The sequence below is a fragment of the Anopheles coluzzii genome, chromosome 2 (assembly GCF_943734685.1).
Source record: "Anopheles coluzzii chromosome 2, AcolN3, whole genome shotgun sequence".
Classification (NCBI taxonomy): domain Eukaryota; kingdom Metazoa; phylum Arthropoda; class Insecta; order Diptera; family Culicidae; genus Anopheles; species Anopheles coluzzii.
The window spans coordinates 88,989,609-89,009,274 of NC_064670.1; the positions used below are offsets into that span (position 1 = coordinate 88,989,609).

The 19,666-nt window shown below is 40.8% G+C and overlaps 1 protein-coding gene across 7 annotated transcripts in view; it reads right to left on the bottom strand.

The window, feature by feature from the left end:
- The window catches only part of LOC120947986 (SCY1-like protein 2), a 113,773-nt gene extending 96,905 nt beyond the window's left edge, over positions 1 to 16,868 (bottom strand). For 3 of the 7 annotated variants that reach the window (XR_007452025.1, XM_040363917.2, XM_049606441.1), the window contains exons 1-2: positions 16,576 to 16,868; positions 14,644 to 15,131 (exon numbers count right to left, since the gene is read on the bottom strand). The gene's annotated coding sequence lies outside the window, so the exon portion shown is untranslated. Of the gene's footprint in view, positions 1 to 14,643; positions 15,132 to 16,553 lie in introns of all 7 variants that reach the window. The other 4 variants (XM_049606442.1, XM_049606444.1, XM_049606440.1 and 1 more) reach the window with 3 other exon arrangements.
- Between the last annotated feature and the right edge of the window lie 2,798 nt (positions 16,869 to 19,666).

Consider the following 19,666-nt stretch of genomic DNA (forward strand, 5'->3'; position numbering starts at 1 on the left):
TTGCAGAAAGAAATTCTGATTTTGTATCACATATTTGGGGTTTTACAATTCTACCAGCTTTTTCAAATGGAGTTTAACACATGAAATCAGAATTTTAACTAATATTAATGAATTGTTTTGCCGTTGCATAATATGTTGTCAAGAAATATTATGTTCAGTTTGATATGATATTTTTAACTGTATTAAAAGTATTATCACCCATTGCAAACAGAAATGGAGAATACAAAACCATTTTAAAATGTTTTTTTTATTGTACATAAATGCTTACATCCAATATGCTAGAACGTAACTCCCAAATAAATACAACCCGAATAATGGGTATTGTTCCACTGACAGGATGAAATTTATTTCTGGCTTATATTATAAAAGGGACATTTACTGGTAGTCTTCATTTCAAGAGACACATGAAATTTAAAATAAATATTTTAATTAAATAATAAAAAAATCAATCATATTTAATACATGTATTGTGCTTACTTTTAGTGGTTAAGACAGTTTTTTAAGAAAATTTGTTTGATACAAGACTTATTCGACAACTCCTCAGTTATTAATCCTCCCAAATGTATCTGATATCAAATATTTCCATTTGCAATCAAATCTCCAATCTATTGCGTTCAATGTTTGAAAATAAGAAAATACAAAAGAGGAAAACTTTAATTCCAAAGTTAACATTAAAGCCCTCCTCTTTCTCCTTAAAAGCACCACCTAGCCCCATGTCACCGTGTCAGCGTGTGCGGTTTGATAAACGATATTAATGGTTTGTTATTAAAAGTCCCCGGCGCGAACGTTGCACCTTTGTACCCTGCCCTATCTGGCGCACTGCCGTACGATAACCTGCCATTAGTCGGGTGCTGGGATTAGCTCCGGTATCAATAAACTGATTAAACAAATCCTTCTTCATTAGCGTCAGCGTGTCCTTGGCGGAGAGCGCACATAGAAATACACACACGCACATACAGATATTCTAGCCACCGTCGCTGACCAAGCAACAAGTTCGTCCCCGTCGTTGTCGTCGTCGTCATCTCGCTGCTATAATTGACAGCTCGGGGAGGCATGGAAAGAGCACAAAAGGGAAAATGGCAGCGAAAGACAAAAAAGGTACAAGAAACGTACACTGCACAGGTATAACGTGGCAGGAAAAATATGAAAAAAATGGTGTTATACCTCGCAAGCTGCGAGGTTTCGCGCATAAACCAAACGCAACATCGTAAGCGGAAGGATTTTTTGCTCACTCCGAAGGATAGCATTTTGTTGGTCCGTTGCTGTTCAGTTTTTACTTTCATTTTACGAGGCTTTGGATTTTCCCCCAGCCCTCTCTGTATCGACATTTTGCACCAACCCAATCGAGTGAAAATTGATTTCTCCTCGACGGGCAGGCGAATCCACTTTGTCCCCTCGGAACTTTCCACCCGCATTCCGAAAAGGATGCTCGGTCTGGAAGGATTTTTTCAGACTTTTTTAACAACCGTGGCTTCGCGTCGGCGTAAGGATAAGAGCCTTGTCAAATGGGCGCTCCAGCACGCGCCTCCGGGGCACGGATGAGAAACAACAGATTAAAGCCGTTTATTAAAATTTTATGAATCTATTTCAGCAAGCGGAGCTCCCAGTTCCATCGATGGCTGGGATTTACTGTCTGGTTTTGGGCACACAAAAAAAAAACAGACAAACTAAAGTCAATCCTTAGCAACGTCTTGCTTCCCATCGAACAACGAAATGCTGGAGAAAGCGCTTAAAATGAGTATCTTTTTAGTGTGCCTTTCGTTGGAACACAGCGTTGACAGCGTTGAGCACGAATCGTTCCGGTCCTTGGGGGATTGGATTGAAACGGTTTTATCACACTGTGCTCTCATCGGAAGACATCTGCGTTCGGTTTTGCAGCAAGTTCTTAAGCTCGTTGGACGATTAATTCGCAGAAGACTGATTTCCATTTTGAAATGGTGATGTTTCTTCAGATACTGCTTCATGTTATTTAATATCAATTGAATTGAATTAAATATATTTAATCCTTATAATAAAAACAATAGAAATATAAATTTATTTACCGTACAATCGCTTCTAGTGTCGAGTTGAGTGTTTGAGCACTGTTTAAACAAACTGATCAGGAGTGGTTAAATAATTCAACAATGTCTAAATATGTATAACAACTCCATTCGTAACATCTCCCCGCCAACAGCATACCATGACGGGAATCATCGATTCTAGTGGTACAAATTTATTTTACGTGCCGTTTTGACTCTCCACACTTCTCTACTCTACTCGTTGAATTTTTGTTTGTCAAACATATTTGACTTTCATGAAAGCCACGACGACGAAGCTTTGCAATCAAATTCGCCGAAACGAAGAAACACTGAGAGTATGGCTGTTTCCTCCTCTTTTTTCTCTATCTGCCTTCACTCTTGTTTGCATAAAACATGCAAACTCAGCCGAAACAATTCTCAGCTTCTCAAACTCAGCCGATCGATCATTTTACGTTTCGCTTGCCACCAGACACGGCAGGCACGGTGTACCGATACCGATAGCGCGCGCCCTGTTAGCGGCTTTCCACTTTGAAGCAAACGCCTATCTTCATCTGCTATGCTGCCCAAACATTAAACCATACACGCTTAGCGGGAATATTGAGCTTTAATGTGTCGTTCTTTTGTATCGCCGATTGTGGTGCGGTTGTTTGAGCGATGATATCGGGTTTGATGGGTGAGAGAATGTTTCTAGTTCTTTTTTTCTAGTATTTGTTTTTTTCCTCTTTTCTTTTTAGATATGTTCAGAAAGGCTATGGGTACAGCACCAGCTGACGAAGGGGAAATTTCACGAGTCAAAAACCAAGACCCGGTGGCCGGCTGGGGATGGACGAGCTCATGAAAAATTCAGTGGGCCACCGATGCGTCGAGGGCTTTTTTGCTGATACTTAATGGTCGCCCCAGAAGGTAGAGCCGGATTGCAGGACAGGCCAGGGCACAACCGTTTTGTGCAGGGAGCGTCGCTGGTGAGATAAAAGAATCCCTCTGGGGTTGTGTGCAGTCGTTAGCGCTAACAGTGTTTGTTGATGAAAGCTCAATAATTATGGCTTTGGGGCGGGTTTTGCATTAAAAATGTAACTGGGTATAATTATAAATAAAACGCAAAGTACAAGACTGATCATACCGTCTCCGTATTATGGCAGGAGCGTATCACGTGAAGTAAATAAAACTAGCAAACACGTGTACAATATGGTGTTGTTGCTTGTTTTGCCCGATGATATTTTTTTTCAAGCTGTATTCGAAACGATAAATATGGACATAAGAAGCTTTTTTGGAAACATATCATATTGAGGACTCAATTCCTATCGATCGGCTATCAGAATCAGGTTGTACGCTAGACACGACAATTCGAGGGGAAAAATAAGTCACAAATTTTGTTTCGCTTCACCTAAAACCATCCTTTGGTAGATGTTCTGTAGCAGAAATGTACGGGGAAAAAAGGATGGTGATACATAAGCTGCTTTAAAAGCATTAGAATGGAACATTGGTAAACTCAGCTTCAAACATGCATGTTAGTATTTCCTTATGTTAAGGTGTTGTTTTTTTCACAATCCAAGACAATTTGTCTTGAAATTCCTGTCAGGTGAATTGTTTGACAAAACGATTCAACTCTTGTTTCAACATATCTTTTTACCTAAAACCGTGAAGTGCAAGCCTTTGGCATTTTTGCTGTTCTGTTTTTAGTTGTTTCTGTCTGTCTCGCATGAATATTTTCATTAAACAAATACATCATCACCAATTTGCCATCCAAGACGAGTCTCTTAAGACGGTTGACGTTGACTCGTAGAGTAACAGACCAAAAAAACGCTCCGAAGAATCACTCTCCACCCGCTAGATGTGGATGATCACACCAAGAAAGATGCCATCAGTTCTGGCATAACTTCGGTCACCATTACGCCTAGTCCCGCGCGCAGACTAAGAGATTGGCCGGTGAATAAATCATGTGCTCCGAACGTCAGGCAGCAGCAACGCTCTCCATAAACCCCTACCATAGAACCGTCTTTGTGTTAGGGCCTGGTCGCGCACACACATACACGTATTGGAAGCGAAACCGCAGCTGACTGGTTTTTGACACAGACATGATAGACGCATGATGGCGAACGAGAAAAGCCAAAACGCGTTAGTCAAGGTCCATGAAACCACCACCGACCAACTGGCTTATGTGTTTTGCTGGCAGGTTTTCAGATCTCCGGCCATCCCACATCCTACCGCCGCATGCACGAAAACATGCGTTTCACAAAACCGAGCCTTTGGTTAGCCACAGCTGCCACAGTCCGGGTTCCGCGGTTCTCCCACGCGGTCACGCTGCCTGACACCGGGTCTATTCGGTGGCTCCAAAAATAGGCTCGCACCGGCACAGGAATGAACCACGCTGCACATTGGGAAGCTCCATGAAAATGGTAATTATTTTCCTCACCACGCAGGAACGAGGCAATCTGTGCTGTCTGCATCGCTGGGAGGCGTAGGTTCTGTGGTATTAAATTCTGTTCCGTAAAGCCAAACTTTTCGATAGAGGTTCGAGACCAATATGGGTCGAACGAATGGCAAAGGCTTCGGGTGGTGCCGGTAGAGCAAATGAGCTTGCTGGGATGGATGATTAGTATTGTTTTTGCACTATGCAGGGAGCTATGCTAATTACATATTGCACTGTGCACCGTGCTAGCGGGGCTCAGATTGGGATGTAATGTACATGTCATACAACAAGTTACGCAGGTATGGTTTGGTCACGCCATTTTTTTACTTTGATAATTACAGTTATATGAATCTTATACGAAAGAGTTTATATTATTAAAAGTAAATGAGAATGGCATTTTGCAACACAATACACGCAATATTCTTTTATGATGATTTCAATATGTTTTGTTTTAAAGAGTACAGAATTCGTCTCACAATTGAGAAGTCAAAATGAAATTTATTCATCAACAGAATCGACATGTACCCATGTCCAAAAACATTGTAAATCTTTTTCGGAAGCTAAACATACAACAATAAACACCACAGCTAGTCCATCTTTTAGGCTTATCTTTGTTAGGCACAAAATTGGCAAAATTAAAAATTGAATTACTTGCAGTGTTTTTGTATGCACCTTTATTAATGGCGCATTTATGTCAGCTTACAAAACTGACATCAGAATAAAAATATACTCATCATACTTTTGTCCTTCTCAGGCCTATTTTTTTAAGTTAGCCATTGTAATTTCTTATCATCATTGTCATGATCCTATCATAGTTTTTTGTACAGTGTGCATACAAATGAGGTGTCTTGGTGGTAATTGAAGTTGTCATAACGTAGCATAAGCTCTAATACAGAATGTTCCAGAGGAATCCACGTAACTCGAATATCCGCGTATGTCGAGTTTCACGTTTTTCGGCTAAAATACATTTGATACCTCTTTAGTTTTGATTTACTATTTTAAACTAAAAATAGTTAAATATGTTAAATATGTTAAATATGTATAGTTTATTTATATATTTCTCGTTTATTTGATACGATTCGTGCAGACAATTCTAATATGAAGGCCTTTCACGATTCTAGTCAGGTTTTTGTATAGAGTTTGACAGTTGGAGCCTGAAATCATGTTAACACTCCATACTAAACCACACACAAAACTAGCCTGCAATTTTCAGTCTAGTTTATTCTAGCCTCATAGCTAGAATTACATTCGAGTACCTGCTCGCAAAATGGTAAAACAAGGTGGTGTTTACATTTATCCCAAGGTGCATTAAACAGATCTGGTGATGGAATCCAGAATGAAAGTGTAGTCCAGGTGGTCTCATAGCAAGTTTTTTATAACCAAATTTAAATGTCACTTTTTGACAGAACGAGTGAAAACTTTTGCTCAAACAAGCTTTCTGGAGGCTTGGCGAACACACGAAACACTCTTAAAATCTTCATTCAGAAACAGAAGCGATAAAAATCAGCCTTCTAAATTCATACACCTCTTGTATATTATACCGACTCACATAGCTTCTCGAAAACATCTATACAATGGAAACAGCTGACAGGTTGAAATTTCAGCCTACGAACTTAAAGCGGAAAGGGCCCCATTTCTGACTTTAAATCGGGTTAAATTTTCTAACAAAAATGTAATTTATTCTTCAATGGACGATGTACTTAAACCAAAGTGTACTGATTTGACATTTGATGTGTGAATTTTCAACACTACGGGGTGGTACAGTCGTCAACTCGAATGACTCAATAACATTGCCGTTATGGGTTCAAGCCTAGAATGGACCGTCCCTCCCGTAGCAAGGATTGGCTATCCGGCTTGCGTGGTAATGCATTTTGTCACGAAAGACTGTATAGGCCGGCATGTCCGCGTAGGTCGTTACGCGACATAGAAGAAGATGTCCATTTTAGAAAACCGCATATCTCCAAATCTACATCGGTCGACAACCGTGTAACTCGGGAACAGACTGTACTGATAAAATTTTGCACAGACAAATGTTTGGCATCAATGTGGCATTAATAATGGCAATCGATTATTGATCATAATTGAAAAATAGTAAATTCATCATAATTCATCGAAAGATTTTGGGTGTACTTTGTACCATAGTGGGCCTTGTTAAAAGTTACTTCATGTTTTCATCATGGCTACAACATTGTGTAATATCTTTCATGAATCAAACGCATCCATGAAGAAAAAATTCCAAAAATGTAATTGAATTTCTCAATATACGTATTCAAGCTCCACCTTACTGACCAATAGAGCATTGTTCATCTGTGTGATGTTCGTTAATTTTTCTGGTACTATATCCAGCTGTTTTTGTCAACAAACCCAATGTTACAACCGGATGAGTCGAAAAACAAATTCATTAACGTTCGAACGAGCTAAATAAAGCCGGTGTAAAAATTAATTATCAACCGGTGTGTACTGCATTGTACCGCTCACATGTTTCTTGGTGGGTTTTGAACATGCGTTCTCGTTCATCTCTTCCCGTCGAATGCGGTACAGACCAGCAGAACCTTTCGCAACACCGGACAAACCCATCGCCGTTGTCTTCCCAGTCCTGGTCGCTTTGCCCCACACGTTGTAACCGTATCCTCAGCACTCGTTCAAAGCAAAACAGCCCATAATGTTCACTTAATTGAGTTCGGTTTTATTTGCTTGACCGCCGGGTTTTCGTTGTTTCGACCGCACCGGATATCACAATGTCTTTTTCAGCGTGATTCCACTGCAAAGCGGCTGTTGGCATAGAGCAGTAGTAGTATGGATATGGGCAACAACAACAACACCAGCAGCGGGAAAAAGGTCCCGCAAAAGGCACCCGGAAAAGGTCGTCACTATGGTTCGTTCGCTCGCTTCGGCCGTTTTTGTCGTAAAGTAAAACAAGCGTGATTATATCCACGTTTATTGTGACTATTAGGTCTTGATTGGTGTGTTGCGTGGGATAGAGCGAGTTTACTTCCCCAGCCCGAATGGGACTAATTTTTGGGGTGCCAGCTGCTGCGAACGGATAACATTTGGGTAAGTTTTACCCCGACCTTTGCAATAGCAAAGGCAATGGCCACTACAAACTACTATTAAAAGGTGTTGCATGGTTTCATTCATTCATAATGTTTGTTTCCTTCCATTCCTTTCACTTCCGAGCTTTTTGCTTCATATGTTCGGTGGCGATAAGGCGATGGTCGTACCGTTTGACACACTGTTTGTCGCTGTCAATTAACAAAATGTTTCTCCGTGAATTAGCAGTCTTAGCGTGTGCGAGGAAGGAATTACCCATGCCATACAACGCCAGGGGACCAGGGGGGAAAGGGTAATGTAGGAAGCAGCGATAACAAAGTCAACCAGTACAACCGGTGTCGTGATGTGCCAAGGCTGTCGGGTGTGTGATTTATTGCGCGATCTATGTACTTGTCACCATTAACATGGAGAGATTAATGTACATGTAATGGCTGTTAAACAGTGTAGGTTTTACTGGTAAAAAAAATCAGCATTACAGTGGATGGAGGATGGAGTCTCCTTCAATCAAGCTTTTTTCATGATGTTATTTGGGTAGTTCAGAAGAAGGAGTTTTCCACTTGGTGCGGGAAAACGAAACCACTGCGCCGATAATTTCTTGCCGAAACGATTTATAACAATGCTTGGGCAAAATAAAATGTCTGTTTTCCGCGTATATTTTTTAAGTGATAGGCGCGGTTTTTCCTGTATTCCTTTTTATGGTACTATCTAATGCTTATCGGTTCGCGCTTCGTATAGCTCAACCTAACCAAGACTAATACTAATTAGGCTAGATCAAGATTAGTCTTTAGGTACCTTACCACGCTATGCAGGAAGATTATAAAGATTGAGAAAATTGCGTTTATTGCATTCTGCAAATTTGATATTTTAGTCCAGCAAGTGTTGTGTTTCATTTCCCAAGATTTTTTTTATTATTTTAGCATTATTTATCTTATATTGTTTTATATGATTATTGATTATTGACTATTCCTCATATGTATAGAGCATTTTAATTCTATATTTAACAAATGTGTCAAATGGTCCCTTGGATGGTACTAAACTAATGACCAACATGAAATGCTCGCTGTAAGGTTGATCATAGTATGAATCGAGAACCCCGGATGCTATCGTTCGGTAATTTTTTGATGAATTAAAATGATAAGCAATTCACCATGTAATTGTGACATACGATTGGAAGATAATATTTCTGTATATTTCGTTCATAGTTCCTTTCTAGTGATAAAATATACATGAATGAAAAGTAAATGTAGTCTGAAGAATGTTTGAAAAATCTGAAGGTATTTTCCTCTATTCATCAACTATATTCAATAATGTTGCTAAAATTCATCCAAAAATTCAATCAGTGAAATTCAAGCCATATTTTAAACGCTAGCTTTACAAAACGTTGTAAACTAAACGAAAGTTTAGTTATTATGATTATTATTTTAAAAAAATAGTATTTTGCGGCCCATACGAATCATTATGGAAGGTTGTTATCATGTTACCATAACTCATTTAGCCACAAACAATTCAAAAGAATAGAATTTGTAGAGCTCATAAAATGTTTAATACCTGGATTATTTTTAAATATTTTTGAAGTAAGCTACAAAAAAACATAAAACATATCCGCCCATGTCAATATTATTTCGTTAATTTAATACGACACAAGTTTAAATGAATATATTGGTATTTTTACCTCTCGCGAAGTATTTAAACCTCATAATTTTTGCATGCTCTGTTCATTTTTTAATCTTAAACACCATGCATCTTCTTCTTCTTCTATGGCACAATAACCGTTGTCGGTCAAGGCCTGCCTGTACTACTAGTGGGCTTGGCTTTCAGTGACTTACTGATTACACATAGCAGTCCTGCGTATGGGGGCACGGTCCATTCGGGGCTGAAACCCATGACACCATGCATACCAGAAAATGAAATTTTACAAAAGTCCATTCAAACGCACCTAGATTCTTCCAGCAAAATAATGAATACCCACATTTGAGAGCACCAAAAGCAGACTATAAACCATGTCCTGGACAAACCTTTACTTCTGTCATGTACACTGTGCACGGTAAGCACGCGAGGTGAGCAACATTCTCTAAATTACATCATGTCACCTGTATTCTCTATCGAGGTAAACCATCCAGAACAGATAAAAAACAAAACAAAAACACACAAAAAACGCCATCTGAATGCTGAAAAAACACCCACAGTGGGACCCGCAAAATAAACGGTTTTCCATTTTGCATTACTTTTACGTCCGTATTCATTCATCGTTTCGATGGTTTCCCATTAATTACTGTCAAGTTGCTCAATCCTCCTGGGTGCGAAATGGGGTTCTTTCTCTTTTTGTTTTGCTTTGCTCTTACTGTTACAATGGTTTTACTTCCTCGTAATGTTCTTTTTTCATCCTTTCGTTCACAGATCGGGACAAAACGGGACAAGTGAGCTCCGTCGGATTTGTTGAACAAAAGAAAGGGATACAAACGAGGAGACATACATTAAAGGGAGACATACTGCAACTAGAAGCTTTTCATTGCACCGTGAACTCGTTATCTTTTTATCAACACAATATTTTTTTATTATCAACACACACACATTCAATTTGTAAGTAGATGAAAGTGAACCATTCAATGAATGTTTTATTAGATTGTGCTTACATCGTTCTGCATTCTGTTTTTGTTCACTATAGAACACATTGTACGCAAAGCAATGTTGAGCAGGGTCTTGTCTGTTTATCAATTAAATTGGTATTAACTCTACAACTTCAATTCATTTAGTAACTTTTTTTTGTACATAAAAATAAAAACCACAAGCCATTTCATTCCCGCGCACAATTCGTTCCAATTTCCAATCGATGGACGTTGACTTCAGCCCAGAGCGAAGCAACTAGTGTGCAAAGATAAAAAAGGAAAAGGGACAGGAAGAGAGTAAACTGAATGCTTAAAGGATTTCCTCGCTTTGATGGCCGCTTCGATGGAGCAACGGTCGGTAAAAGCGTACCCGTAGCGTCGCTCGGTACCCGGGACAGTTTTATTTTCTTCTGCTCCCTTTCTTCCTACCGGAAACGCCATCCCGCCGACAATGGCAGCACGGAAATCGTCAATCCCGGGGCCGCCTCGAACAATCCGTAGGGCTTTGCTGTGCGACACGGGTTGCACTAGACTCCGGTGGAGCTTAAACCGGACCAGAGCCGACGCGTTTCCGAGCGCTTCACACGAAAGGCGAAAGGGAGCCAGGGAATGGGGAGGATCCTTACGAGGATGGATTTCCCGGCCCACCTTCGAGCGTACGTGCGTTTCTTAGTGCCAAGAAAGGCGAGATAAAAATAAATCCTCGTCTGTTTTGTTGTTGTTGTTGCTTTTCCCCGCTCCCGGAAACGGACATTGGGGAACCCGGGAAATCGTTCGCTTTCGGTGGCACACCGGTTCGTTGTGGACGCACCGGTGAAGGATGCTGCTATCACTAATCAAATTGGGGGATTTTTAGCGAATCAGTCTGTCGACGTGCGAGCACCAAACGGCCTTCACCGACCATCACCACCGGGGAGGCTTAACGGGGATAACGGGGTTTGTGGGCGACAGTTGTGAGTGACGCTGGCGGTGGCTTAGAAGCGTACATGCTACCGTAAACCGTCGCTCGAAATAGAAAGATTCCTGCCGATCGGCTACACTGACGCGGTTTGTCCCGAGACGCTTGCACGGCGGTCCAAAAGCCAACAATCAACGACGCAGAAAATGATTGCGTTTTAGTTGGGATTATGTTTATTTCCGGCTTTCCGGGCTGGACGAAGCTCTGAAGGGTGCAGCTTCATCTCAGTGCTCATCGGATGGTAATTTTAAATTCCGTTGCTCACAGGTGCGTTTGTGATAATGAACAGCTTATTTTAACCACGTCGAACCACTACTACCGTCAGACGTCAACTTATCTGTAAGGATTATTGCAATTATTGTGCCCCTGGATGGACATACTTTCCCAAGGCGTCCAAGTAGCAGGGTTTGAAAGTTTCACTTTTTGATCTTTCAATCATTCTTTCTTCCCATACCATTTGCCTCATTTTCTAAAGCAGCATCCGGAAGTACAAAGTCAAACAGAGAAACTTAACTCTCATCCCTGCGAGCTGTACGGTTTTGTGGCCGATAGATAAATTTGCTCAGGCCATGGGGCAGTCTAGAAGTTTGCACACTGTAAGGGCTTTACAGTATAGGTTGAGCAGCCATCACCACCATCACCACCGGGACCGGGGAAAGGCACTATTCTGGAGAAAGTTTCACAATATTCGGAAGCGATACAGCCTCACACACGCACACCGCACGCACCGACTCCTGGGAGCCATTAGTTGAGGCTTTAACGCGTATTACCTACCGACATGAAATATCTGTTTAGTTAGCTTAACTTTGTTGTTGCGATTATTTATTGCAATAGTTTTGGTACAAGTTTAGTAAAGCTATGCACTGGTTGATTTCAGCGGAACAATGTATTCAAATATTTGAGAAATCATTCTCTCGTGAAGGCACTTTTATGGTTTGATAATGTAAGGCCATGTAATTCAAAAGATTGCAGTTATTTCCCGATTTATGATAGTTTAAATAAATTTTCTATTTCCACTACTATCTTTTCTCTATCTTACTTTTAAATCTTTTTGTTGATTAAAAATATTTTTAATGAAAAAAAAGTATACAACCTCTCTGTTGCTTTTCTAAGCAAAACCTTTTTCAAAAGTAATTAATAATGATGGATTATTAGTGCTTGATGTTTATTTTGTATCTCGTTACTTCCTGAGCGAACCAACTGAGTTGAGAGGAAGGGGGCAATGAAATTATAAATAGATTTGTTGCATGCAGCAAAATCAACAGGTGTATTTATTGAACTTTAAGCTTCAGTGCTTGCAATAGAATGATTATTTTTAGACAGATCAGCCTTATGTTTAACAAATGCATGACATTAGGCCAAACTGTGACTGGCCTATCCGACCAATGTGAATAGACACAGGCTTACAGGTATTTTTACAATATTTTTATCCAAGGATAAGAGCTCATATTGACCCATGACCAACTAAATTGGTATTGTTTAACCCTTCTAGGTAGATAGTTACACGTACCTAAGAAGAATGCCATATGTCAAAAATATTACAAAATTGATCGACCATCGGATGGACCTTAAATTGAAAAGAGTACATATTGAAACTTTAAAGCTCTTAAATAAATGTTTAAACATGTTAAAAATAGAAAAATGGTTTTTGAATCTAGTGAAAGCTGATAACATTCAACCATTCCTCTTTGTCGATATTTAATCTTATCTTATTGTTGGGGTAAACGGGGCAAAACGAGCATGCGGGGTGAAATAGTCATCCTTTATTAAAGAATTATTTCACATCAAGAATAAATTCCAAGGCTCACAATGTATTAAATGGAGTGTTTTATGAACACCCTGAATGTTTTAAAAACCTGTAATTAAGAAATAACCAAAATAATATTTCGTAGCATATTGATGCAATTTTTACCACTTCGAAAATAAGCTCTAAGCAATGCCACATGGATGCGTGGAAGTTTTACATGGTATAAGCAAGGCAATTGAATGCGTATTTTTATGAATATAACAATACAATATAAAAAAGCTTCATGTGGGACAAAATAAGCAGATGCATTTGACATATGGCGCTTGGTGAAGCTATGGTGTTGTATTTGTTCACAAAAAAAATGCAAGGTTAAGGCACAGCTTCAAAAGATTCGATTTCGTCGATTGAAACGTGTAAACAGTGTTTTAGTTTTAATAATATATTTTTGAAAATTGTGAAGGACTTTCTTGAACAGCAAAGCAAAAGATAGGAAGAGAATACATTTTACGAAACTTGCGTTTACATATGTCCATTTCGGCTCAGGGCTATGCCTCTGCCTTAAGTAAACTGCTTAAAATGCCCATTTCCCATGCCCCGCTTTCCCCTATGTCTTCTTTGTCATTATGGACAACAAATCCACTAAAGGGTTATGAATCATCATAAGTTAATTAAAGTTGTGAGAAATATTTAACTTACATAATAAATTAAATCAAAATGGAAGATATTAAAGCGCTTTTGTTCCGTTTGCACCCTGTCTCAACTGTTGTTGAAATCAATCTAATTTAACGTTTAGTATACACGTCAGGTCCCTTCAATACTGCACGTCTCAGTAAAACTTAACGAAAAGTCAACAAACTGGGGCGCTGGGGATGCCCTCGTCCATTCACTAATCCACCCATTAGCGATGCGTACTGTCCGTGCAAGCGCTTGGTAGGACCATCGCGCGTTTTTATTACCGTCCATCAAATCCAAGACAGCCCAAACTCCAATAGCAAACGCACTGCGTCACAACGCCCCGACGCTAGAGTAATCAAAGAGAGTGAAAGAGAGGTGGCTCAAGACACAGGACCGAAAGGCGTAATGTTTGTATAGCGAACCACAAAACCCACCACGACTACTACATTTGGCCAACTACTTCCCCTTTGCAGAAAGGGGACGGGTGTGTATTTGGGTGCGTGTGGAGGGAATAAAAACGGGGTGGGCATGGTTGTTTCATTAAAATTTAATTAAAATTTCATAATTCCATCCGACCATTGTCTGTGGCACCGCTACGCCGGGAGTGGAGAGGAAAAAAGGGCGCAAGTTCAGCAGGCAATCAGGGTGAAGGAGGTTGGTAAGGATGGCGTTGGCGTTCTCACCTGCACCTGAGTGGCGGAGATGAATGGGTGTAAGAAAGGCTAGCCAGGGAAAGGGAAGAAAATGAACTGTACTGTTTCGGAAGCACACTTTTCCGCATCGTCTTCCCTCTAACAGTGTGTTCTAACACTAACAGTGTGGGTGTGTGAGAGAGAGAGTGACATTGAGAAACCGGATGTTTTATCAACATTAAGGCACACCGGATGAATTGCGAAAGTTTCACTTCCGCTTAGCTTAAAAGTATGATAATCGATGTTTGCTGACATTGGTAAGTGGGACGCGGTAGACGGATAAGCAAAAAAGAGATTATTACTCGAAGCAGAAACATCGTTGCACAAGATTTATTTGAGCCGAAATTAATCTGCAAAATGATACGAAAGCATCGAAGCGTAACACAACTGCGGTGCAATTTTCAGTCATATTGAATAGTATAAAAAAAAGACATTCCTCTGAACTAGTACGACATTTCAACCTTAAGCACTGAAGTTTCATGTTACCTTTTTTTAATGTGCGCTCACTACCAGTGCTGGCCTTCCCGGTGTGAAATTAATTACACTACGTAATTAACTTTTTCCATTCCGTTTTTGTACGGCTCCGAGGACGATTCGATCCGCAACCGAAGTTCTGCGCTTTGATGTTGCGCGGAAGTATTCGGAAACTATTCTGGAATGCTTGCGGCACAAGCAGCAGAATCCGATTCCCTCCTCTCCTTGCCTTTCTATTTGGCCAGGATACGCGTTCCTCGCACACCGCTGCACAGCCTTTCGATCGTGAAAAAAACGAGCGCGAGCGCGAATAAAACTTACACCGTCCGGCGTTGTTTAGAGTCGTGCGTAACGGCGGAGGGCAAAGCTCTATAGAAACCACAAATCACCGACGTAAAACCACACTGATACCCTCTCAGATACACACACACACGCGCGCACACACACACGCGTATACACTCTCACTCACTTACTCGCAGCGTGAAACCGCAAGACGACGACTGCGAGACACGGCGGGAAGAAGGAAAAAAACGATAATTAGCTAATTATCATCCAATTTTAATGGTTGTCACTTGGATGCGGCGCTCGGCAGCAAATAGCAGGCGACGATGAAAGGATGATCGCAGAAGAGCAAAAGGTTTTCTGATGTCTTTTTTTTTTGTTGTTGTGGTTGGTTTTTGTGCTTCGTTTACTGTGCGTTTTTTTGTAGCTTAATTAACTGAAAATTCATGAAAAAGATACTTTCTGTACGCAGTACCTTAGAACAACACCGATATACACACACACACACACACACACATGTTCTTTGGAATTAATGTTTAATGGCAAGCGGTTTCGATGGTGTTGGCAAACGGTGAGAAAAAGTGAAAAGAAAGAAAGAAAGAGAGAGAGAGAGAGAGAGAGAGAGAGAGAGAGAGAAATCATCTGTCGCTTCACTGGCTGCATGCGACAAGCGGTTGTTCAAACCCGGGACCACCTGCAGTTTTCCATCGAACGAGGTAAGTGGGGCCGAATTCGACCAAAAAGTGCTATGATCGATTCCAAGAACGAAGAAACAGGGAACGAGGAACCAATCACTAAGCCTTCACGAGAAAATGTTGCCTTGGTCGCGTCTTTTGCTTTCCGTCTTTTTTTTTGTTGTAAAGGTTCGACCATTCACCGCACTCGCACCAGACACGGTGAACCAGGAGGACGAACCAGGACCAGGTGTGACACAAAATGGTCAAACAATTGTGCTGATTAATGATGAATGATGGTTTCAACTTTGTTTTTCATCTTGCCTCCGCTCTCGGGCACTGTTTCTAGCGCAATGAGAGGAAAATGATAAGGGAAGAATTTTCACCTCTAGCACCGTTAGCACCGCTAAAATCGATAACATGATTTTGGAAGGTCCTTTTATTCTTCATCAAACTCGGTGACACAGGTATTTGACTTTGCCCTCATGTATTTTTTGTTTTTGTTTCCTTATTTCGCCCAAGCCCCGGTTCTATGAAAATGTGTACTTTGGCGGAAAGATATTGCGATGAATTGTTTCGAAGCTGCTTATCCTCTAGCAAAGGGGGCGCGATGGGGTGGGAAAAATTCCGAACGATGGAAAATTTCCTGCCCCATCGAGATTTAATGCCACGGGTCGTCTATCTTCTAATATCATTCCCGTGAGCATTCGTTATTAATCACTCTTAAAGCACACTGCGCTTCGGTCTGCTGGAACCATTGAAACCTTTGGCACCTTCCCGCCCCGTTACACAGCACTTGGAAACACTTTAACTTTAATGCATTTACATTTCACTCCTTTTATGCATGCTCTCTTCCATAATAAGTTATTCCAATTGCTCCGTTTTATCCATTTTTTTTTTTGCTACACTTCACTCCTTTCATACATGCCCACCAGGTAAGCAAAAAAAAAATTGGCTTCCCCATACCCTCAAGCACAGCCACACTTACACAGTGGAACACACAGCGCTATGTTCCGATCCTTTTCGAACGAGCTGAGCACCGCACGGTTCGATGTCTTTATCAAAACTGAACGCTCCGTGCGAACGGTTGTGATCTCGTTGCGCTAGGATTAAACGTTCGCTCTCCTGAACCTGGGGAAGCAGTGCGCTCGTTGCACTGCTTCGACGATGGAGCGATTGCATTAGATCCTTCCCCTTATTGCCGGGAGGGATCGCCCGGTTTCGGGTTTCGTTCTCGTTGTGTGTGAGCTAATGGTGGGGAGGATGGTGTTCATTCGTGCAACAGTTTTTCAGTTTCCCGGCGAGGTTGGGTTGAACAGAAGGGCGCTGCGTAGCGTTGAAGAGATAAAAAGTACTTCTTGAAGATGAGGAAATCAAGACCGAAAAAATAGGACTGAATTAACGTCCTCGTAAATGATAAAGCTATTTATTGATTTGCTTCAAATTGCCAACACTATCGAATACAACGCATAAAAAATGAAAATGAAAACATTGAAAGAGATAAACAATTTAATTCAATGCAAATATAAAGAACAGCAAAGATAATAATTTAAAAGAAATGTCATAAAAACTTGTATTGTAGACTAGACTTGGGCAATTCGGTTCATTTTGATGAACGTGAACGTACTAGTTCTTTCACTAAGATGAATTGAACATGATTCGCGATTTATTCGTTCGTTTCATTTTGAAGAAAATATGGTAAATTGTTTCATTTTGCAAGAAGAATATTACAGGGTTTCCCACAATTTATTGGTTGGTTCCCATTAATTTTTGGTTGGTTCCCATATTTTTTGGTGCGTTCCCACGATTTTTTGGCCGTTTCCCAGAATTATTTGGTCCAATTGTATTGATATCCAATTGGAAAATACCAATACATTACGGGAACGAACCAAAAATCTATTGGATTCGATCAAAAATCGTGGGAACACACCAAAACATCATGGGAGCTGACCAATAAATCGTGGGAACCCCGGCTTTAGTGTATTACATCTCGAAAATTAATAATTTGTCAAGTCAAGCCAGACAAGGATGAAAAAAATTCATCAAACTCTTAATGTCAGCAATGTGTCAAGCTGACATGTAAAACATTGATCTACTATTCAACAATTTAAAACAATTCAGATAAAACATAAATTTCGACTTATTTTATTTACGGCACTAGTCGAACTTGCAGTTGCTATCCGTTTGCGCTGCAGTGTATTGAGATTCGGCCACGGATAACATGATAACTTCATCCTGCCAAGCAAGACATTTCCATTGCAAACTACTTGTTGACTGACGCTTCCAAAACGCTGCAAACTGTTGATGATAGCTAGCAGCATGAACCTTTCCCAGTCCCGGCACGAAGCATTCCATCAGCGCATGTGCCATGGTTCGGGTCGAGCGCAAGCAGAAGACGCATCGGTTTCCAGTCGGGTCGCAAGTTTATTCACCCTTCCAGACCGATACCGACTACCTGTTAATCAAAACAAAGCTACCATGAGCTACCGATGTGCGTCCAGGACGCGCAATTTGCACGTCGTACACATCGGAGCGGCGGAAAACCCACCAACGTCGTATTTTTGTGAGCTTTTTCGGTCGTTTTGTTTGTACTATTTGCAAAGCAGGGCAGCTTTTATTCCCGTGTGTTCTATTAAATTTGTGTACCCCATTTTTGCTACGTCGTGTGCGGGATTCCTAGAATGTTTTCGGCAGGCCAGCGGTAGCTACCGATGGTAGACGTCCGATGCGAGGTCATCTGGGCCTGTGCAGCCGGGTGTTTTGGAATCGGCGGCATTCGTCCAGGGGAAATAAAGGTCAGCGCAACGAAGCAGCCGTAAAGCGGGACCTTTCATTTGTTTTTTTTTTTCGACAAACTGGGTCAACGCAGCAGCGGTTGTCGACGATGGTGACCCAGCGCAGTGTGTGAGTGTAAGGAAAAATAGGTGAACGTTGCTCAACATGATGATGACTGGGCGATATGTTTCCATGAGATGCAACAGCTTCCGCCGCCGTGTTGTGCTGGCCCCGTTGCTCCTAGCCGGCTCGCCTCACTCGTTCACTGGTTCACGGACAAATACAAGGCATGCAGAGCGAGCCAATGTCCCCCTTTTTTTGTCGGTCGTATGTCCATTTTCTGCGGAACATCGAGTGTTAAGTGTAGCGGAAGAGTTCGAACGCTGCACGGTTGGTTGTTCCATTTTTCGCATATCAAGGGCTGTGACGATGATAATCTAGTACTAACGCTTGATATTGATTTCTATAGATATGATAATGCAGTAAAATTTCTATACAGTTTTTATTGAAAGTAAAAAGCTATTATTCTAATTAAATTGAGAAAGAGTAATTGTTCTATATTCATTATCAAACTGATCGATCGTACGAATCAGCCATGCAAATGCTTCACATTAAACATTTTACACTGTACCGTACAGTTCGTTTGATTTGCCAATGTATGCCAGCGGAAGCCATTTAACGACTGATAATAACGAGTAAGCACAATACCTACAACATCACCATCGCCACCACAAGCTTCCCTGTAACGGAACAAATTTGCATAATTAATCCACGGATGATTTATTAATTATTCTCGCAGCTTTGCGCCCGATAGCTCAATTATGTGTGAAAGCAGATTTGCTCGAAGCCGTTTTTGGTGCTTTTCATTAAAAAAAGGAAGAAAAAAGAACAAAAAACGCCACCCACTTTAAGATCGTAGGTCGCGGTTAATCGTAGCGGTGCACCTAAAGCTTCATGGCGGTCGAATGGATGTATATTTTTATAGAGCGGCTGTGGATGTTATCGGAATTTGTTTCACAACGATTTCTCCAAGCGAAACGTTTGCGGTGATTTTATTAGCTTTAGTATTATTCCAGGATTAGCAGATATGTTTGCCACTCCCTGGTCGTCAGTTTTTATGGTTTCTTTTTGTAAATTTTTAATAATTTGTTGTTTTTAAGTCGAACAAGGTGGAAAACGTGATTTTGATTTTGAAGCTATTAATAGAGCAATTTTGAAAAATGCGTTAAATAACTTCATGTACAATTTATTTGGGCCGGTCTGGTGGTACAGTCGTCAACTCGTACGACTTAACAACATGCCCG